Source organism: Mastomys coucha, unplaced genomic scaffold, assembly GCF_008632895.1.
Source record: "Mastomys coucha isolate ucsf_1 unplaced genomic scaffold, UCSF_Mcou_1 pScaffold15, whole genome shotgun sequence".
In the NCBI taxonomy this organism is placed as follows: Eukaryota; Metazoa; Chordata; class Mammalia; order Rodentia; family Muridae; genus Mastomys; species Mastomys coucha.
The window spans coordinates 74,693,558-74,701,054 of NW_022196897.1; positions in this window are offsets into that span (position 1 = coordinate 74,693,558).

Here is a 7,497-nt window from a genome sequence, read left to right on the forward strand (position 1 = left end):
TCTGACTAGAGCTTGTCCTGTCCCTGCCACCCTGCAAGTCCCCTGTGACATGTGGGGCCTTTGCCTCCCGGCCGACTGCTCCAGTTTTAGAAACTCACTGGAAAGAAAATGGCAGCTCTCACCCGAGTCTCTGGCTTAAGGTGCTCCCTGGACGTAGGCCCTCCACTTGCAGGGAAGGGGCAGAGAAGGACGCTGATCCTCCTCTGTCACTTGGAAGCTGAGAGGATCCTGTTTCTGCCACCCAGCAGCTCCCCTGGGACTCATGGGGCCTGTGACTAGCGGCTGGCTGCTCCAATCTTAGAAACTCACAAGAGAGAAAATCTCAATTCTTTTATTATGAAGGAAAGTTGAATTTTGTCAAATGCTTCCTCAACATCTAATGAAATGATCATGTGGATTTTTTCTTTCAGTTTGTTTATATAGTAGATTACATTGATGAACTTCTGTATATTGAACCATCCCTGCATCCCTGGAATGAAGCCTACTTGATCATGATGGATGATTGTTTTGATTTGTTCTTGGATTTGATTTGTGAGAATTTTATTGACAATTTTTGCATTGATATTCATAAGGGAAATTGTTCTGAAGTTCTCTTTCTTTGTTGTGTGGTTTAGGTATCAGAGTAATTATGACTTCATAGAATGAATTGGGTAGTGATTCTTCTGGTTCTATTTTGTGGGATAGTTTGAAGAGTATTGGTATGAGATATTCTTTAAAGGTCTTATAGAATTCTTCACTAAACCCATCTGGTCCTCTGCTTATTTTGGTTTTGAGACTATTAATGAACCCTTCTATTTCTTTAGGAATTATGGCACTATTTAGGTCATTTGTCTAATCCTGAATTAACTTTGGTAACTAGTATCTGTCCAGAAGATTGTCCACTTTATTCAGACTTTCCAGTTTTTTTGAGTATAGACTTTTGTAGTAGAATCTGATGATTTATTTGGATTTCCCCAGGTTACATTGTTAGGTCTCGGGTTTTTGGTTAACCACAGAGTTTTGCTTATAGGTTGTATCTTGTGCAATGTGTCTTAAGCCAAATCACAGATTAGTTGATTATTCTCATGAGTTTTATACTACCATTATCCTAGCACTGTGGATCAAAGGTTTCATGACTAGTCTGGTATTTTCATTTCTTCTTAAGAAGACTGCAGAGTATTTTTCCACATCAAAGACACTAGAACATAAACATGAAAGTTCTATGTATATACCAGTCTGAGTTCTCTGTCTTCATTAAGTTGTATTGTTATCTTCAGCAATGGGACTTGTTGCTCATTTGTAGTAAGTAACCTACTGTCTTGGCAACAGTCTGGATTGTTTGGGAATTCCCATAGGAAATAGTAAGTACATGCCCTTGCTTACTTACCAGGACAAGGTCACCTGATATGAATACGAGTAATTAAATCAGGCCAAGTTGGAGGGGCCACAGCAGAGCTGGGGCTGTTATAAATTTATTCAGAGAAATCATACTTTATCAGAAACAGAATACGGGGGCTATTGACAGGATCAATACTTTGTAGTTTCCAGAATAAGATCACATTTACAAGCTGTACAGGGTATATAAAATGGATGTCTAAAACCCATTCTCCTGTCAAGTTTCCATGCTTCCTTGACTACTAAGAGAACATACCGAGAAACATAATGAATCCTGAAGGCTTCACTGCCTGTTTCTACAGACATCAGTCTCTCCGGAACTGGAAGGCTCACTGTCCCCCTGTAGTCATAGACTCTAATCTGAAAAACCTATGACAAATGCTTTTAAAGACAATTAGGCTAGGTCATCTCCATGGTTTCTTGGAGGACTCCTTTGGCCTATCATCCAATTGTATAGAATCAAGTCTTTGCACTGGAAGCTTCATTGGTTAAGAGATTGTCAGGATTCTTTATTCTTCATTATTTGGAGACATCATAAGGATCATAAGGATTTCCTTCATATGTTTTAGGACATTTCCACTGTACTAAGTTTACATAATACCCCTCAAGTATCCCTTAATTTTAACTGTGTCTCCTTACATTCCTTCCTTATCCCCTTCTCGCCTTTCCCTACTATTTGATCATCTCCTTTCCATGTTATATCCTCCCAATCCACAAACAAAAATGATTCTATTTCCCCCATCCCAGAGAGATCCATATGACTTCTTAAACCCTTCCTCTATTCTTAACCTCTCTGTGTCTATGGATTATAGCTTGAAGACCATTTGTTTGAAAGCTAATATCTACATATAAATAAATGCATACCATAGTTTTTTTTTGGGTCTGACTGGGCTACTTAACTCAAGATGATTTTTCAAGTTTTATGCATTATCAAAAACTTTCACGCTGTCAATTTTAATAGCTAAGTAATGGTCGATTGTATAAATATACCACTTTTTTCCAGTTTTTATTACTAATAGAGCAGAATTGAGCAGGGTTAATCAAATAGTAGGATGAAACATCCTTTTTGTATATGCCCAAGCGTGGTATAACTTGATCTTGAGGTCAATAAATTCTGAACTTTCTGAGGAACTACCATACTGATTTCCATAATGCTGTATAATTTTGTACTTCATTAGCAATAGATGAGTGCTTCCTTAATCCACATCTTTACCAATAAGAAATGCCATTTGTGTTATTGATCTTAGACAGCCTGACAGGTGTAAAGTGGAATCTCACAGTAGATTTTGATTTGTATTTTCCTGATGGCTAAAGATACTAAACATTTCTTCAGTTCACAACAATTTGAGTTTTCTTTCTAGTAATTTCTCTGCTTAAATCTGTACCATATATTTAATTGAGTTGTTCAGTTTACTGGTATCTAATATCTTGATTCCTTCTATATGTTGGATATGAGTCCACTATCAGAGTCAGAGTTTGTAAAACATCTTTTCCCAATCTGTGGACTGCTGCTTTCTCCTAGTGGTGGTATCTTTTACAGTTTATTGTGATACTATATTCCACATCAATTTAAATGGGGGATAAACAACAAGCACTTCCACTAATTTCTGAAAATAAGAACTTATCCACTCTCTTTATACCTATTTAATATAGTACTTGAACGTTTAGCTGAAGCATTATCAGACCTGACAAAGATAAAGGTGATATAATTCAGTAGTCAAATTATTTTTATTCTCAGAAAATTTGATAAGATACATAAGTAATCCAAAAATTCCACCATGAAACTGTGAAAGTTGATATGTACTTTCAGCAAAGTAGCTGGATAGAAAATTAACTCATATCTGTAGCTCTTGTGTATATAAATAACATATGGAGTATGAAAGAAACCAGGGATACAAAACCATTCACAAGAGCCTCAAATAATATAAAATATCTTGGGATAACTCTAATTAAACAACTGAAAAGCTTGTATGATTAAAAACTTCAAGCACTGAAAAAAAGAAATCTTATTGAAATCTTCAATAAGAGACTTCAGATGATGGAAGAATGTCCCATGCTCATAGAGCAGTACAATTAATATATTAAAAATGGCCACCTTAACAAAATCAATCTATTCCCATCAAATATAGCCCCTCTCCAAACTCCAACACAATTCTACACATGTTTTGAAAGGACACATCTCAGCTTCATGAGGAAAAACAAAAATCCCTGAATACCTAAAACAACTCTGAACACTCAAAGAACTGCTGGAGCTCTCATTGTTCCTGATTTCAAGTTGTACTACAAAGCTATAGTAATAAAAATAATACTGGCTAGGCCATCTTCTGCTATACAAATGCTGCTGTAGCCATTAGTCCCACCATGTGTACTCTTTGGTTGGTGGTTTAGTCCCTAGGAGTTCTGAGGGTACTAGTTAGTTCATATTGTTGTTTGTCCTAAACGGCTGCAAATCCTTCACCTCCTTGGGTCTTTTCTCTAGCTCCTTCATTGGAGATCCTGTACTCAGTCCAATGGATATCTGTGAGCCTCTACTTCTGTATTAGTTGGGCACTGGCAGAGCCTCTCAGGAGACAGCTATATCAGGCTCCTATCAGCCAGCACTTGCTGGCATCCACAATAGTGTCTGGATTTGATGACTGAATGTGGGAAGGATTCCCAGGTGGAACAGTATCTGGATTGTCTTTCCCTCAGTCTCTGGTCCATAGATGGGAGGAGAGGCCCTTCATCCTGTGAAGGTTCTATGCCCCAGTATAGGAGAATGCCAGGGTCAGGAAGTGGGAGAGGGTGGGTTCTTGAGCAGTGGGAGGGAGGAGAGAACAGGATTTTTTTTTTAAATTTTATTTCTTTTTTCTTCTATTTTTCTTTTTCTCAGAGGGGAAATGGGGAAAGGAGATATCGTTTGACATGTAAATAAAAAAAATATCTAATAAAAATAAAAATAAATAAAAAAAGAAATGGTCAATAGCAGGTGAATAATCTACTTTGATGTTTTTAATTCACTGTAATAAACAACTTACTCATTTATTAAAAAAATAAAAAAATTAAAAACAAGAAAAAAAATCACAAAATTGGCATAAAAACAGACATGATGATCCATGTAATCAAAAGAAGGCCCTTACATAAATTTATGCATCTTGGACACATGATTGTTTATAAAGACAGAAAATACACACTGTAAAAAAGATAGCATCAATTTCTGCAGACAGATGCCTTTAGGAGTTCTCATGTGACAGCCAGATTCAGGTTCTTTTCAGAGTTTTTCTTCTGTAACACAGCCTGAGACAAATTGACTTCAACTTTTCTTGGGATGACAAAGATTATATAGTTCCCATCAACAAAACTTTGCAAGAATTTTTTTTTTTAAATTGTGGGTGTTATGAAAAGAACCCTGTACTGGAACTAAAATTTTGTGACAAAAGAAAGAATAACACTTTTAGAATCTATTCATTTAAAAGCAACTAGCTTCTATCAATCCAGAAGATTAGAATACCATCAGAGAGCATCGTAGGCCTATAGGAAAGCTACCCTCATCTTGACATCCCTGTCTCTCTGATGTAGCCACCAATGCACACTGCTGATATACCACCATTTTAAATTTGCTTTGATCCTGTAAAACTACCAAGACTTCATAAAACTACATTCCAAAGTTGTTGTCACGACAATGGCTCCAGAATAAACTATTTTTTACTCCCTTAAAAAGAAAAAAGAAAGATAGCATCTTCAGAAAATGGTGCTATTCTACCTGGATGCCTGCCTTAGAAGAAAGAAAATTATTTCATACTTATAACTCTGCATAAAACTCAAGTACAAGTTCATCAAAGATCTCAACACAAAACTGGATATACTAAACCTGATAGAAGATGAGGTGGGGAATATCCTTGAACTCATTTATGCAAATGAAGACTTTCTGAACAGAACATAGCATAGTTAGTTAGCAAAGTCACTAAGAACAATAATTAGCAAATGGAACCTCACATAATTGAAAAGCTTCTGTAAGGATCTCTGATATTTACTGAGCATTCACCCTAACTAAATCAATGATCTACAGGTACATTGAGAGATCCTCTCCCAAACAAGATGGAGAGCAATTGAAGAAAACAGTAAGTCAGCCTACGATCTCCATAGGTATGTGTGTATCTACAAATACATGCACACACCCACATGATAACACAGAGAGAGAGAAAAAGAAAGGAGAAGGGGAAGACAATAAGTTTTACTAACTTTAAAGGTTCCAATAGGTAGTAATATATACTTGCTAGAATATGTGGCAAACTTCAAGAGCTGTAAAGATAACACTTCTATTTCTCCTGAATTTGCCACCTGAAGCTTCCAATTCTGTTGTTTCTGTTGCTGCTGCTGCAGCTGCTATTGTTTTGTTATTGAATGTCTAAGATTATCTTCGTCCACAACCATTGTAGCATTCCAGTATGCACAAATGATGGCTTCATTGATGCAAACCTTTTTTAAATTTTAAACATCTTTTTTTTTTTACTTTTTTACACTTTTAAACAAAGTTTTAAATAAAGGTTGTGCTTTATTTTTGTCAATTAATCCCAATGAGCTCATCTGGATCCATAATGATTCTGTGCCACATTCCTCTAAGCACTGTATCTGCCAAGAAAGCTACTTTGTAAGTGAACACCTAAAATATCTCTGTTTTCACTTTCTCCAGGGAGTAGGGAAAATGTGCTATTTGAAGCAGGCTGTAACTATTTGCCAATACACATGAAAATGACATCAGCTTCTCAAGCTCTTAAGTTATATTAACTAAAGCTAGAAAGAGTCGAGTTTGTTTCGAAACAAACCACAAGTCTTTTCCTTCAAAACAGGTAAGTTCTACCTTCAGGTTATAGATAATTACTACTAAGTAAAAATATTTGGTAATATGTAATTTTCCACTTATTGGCTGATTCCAAATTAATAGGGGTTGTGGATCATGCTATCTAAAATTAAATCAAGGGACTAGTAAATTGGACACTGAATTAGTTTTATTTAATTGGCTCTAAATTAAAACTATGCATGGGCTGATAGGAACCATGCTTTTAGAATGCCTTTTTATGATATACATATAATGACTATTTATGATTTTTTCTACCATTTGTTTTAAAATTTAGGTGCAATTTACACTTAGTGGAAAAGACTACGGTTTTTAGGTAGTGAGTTCTTTGGCATGTTCACACATATAAGTCATGCTTCTGGTCACTTTCTCCTCACACCTTCTTTCTAACCCCTATAGAACCCCATTCCCTATCATTTTCCAAAACTGATGACTTTTGATTTTGTTTCTGACTCACTCAAATTTATCAGAGCCATCTGTGTAAGTACTAGAATGTAGCTATCTACTGGAGCCTGGTGAGGTCACTAATGAGTAATTGATTAAATTTAAGTATTGTATCTAATTTATGAAATCCTGCAGAGTTTCTGATTTGTTTACAATCTTGCTGACAAAGGAAGCAAGTTTTTGTCTTATTAAATAGAAATCTTAGCATGTTCTCAATAATTTAGAGATTGACAACCTCACATAATACCTTCTGCATAGTAGCCAATGCTTGAATGACTAATTTTATGCAAATTGATGGGATGTTTGTTTCATTTTCCTTTCTGATGGACCAAAATATTATATTCAGAAACCTTGCATAATTTGTTTCAAAGACAGATAATTAAAATTCAAAGTAATATTGATTTATACAGTCTAGTTTTATTTTATTTTGTTCTGTTCTGTTTTTAATTATATTGTGGTAAAGGAAAATTAATATGATGGCTTTCATATATGTATAAAGATAAAATTTTCCTAGAAAACAAAGATACAGAATTTAATTACTAACAAATACATAAGACATATAAAGTAGTGAGTTGTCCTACTATATGAGGTAAAATAGACATAGTGATTTTGAGCATATATACAATATTGTTTTGTTAGTTATTATATTTTGGAAACTGTAAGAATTCTGTTAAGATAGAACAAATTTACACAGAAAATAGCATAATCCCAAGTACCCCAGCACATTAGCAAGAAAAATTGGTGAAAGCTGTGTCATTCAAATTACCTCTAATCTGAAGATTTCTAAGGCTGTGGCATGAAGGCAGTATCTATGGACTACAGCCAGTGTGCTAGGATCTAAT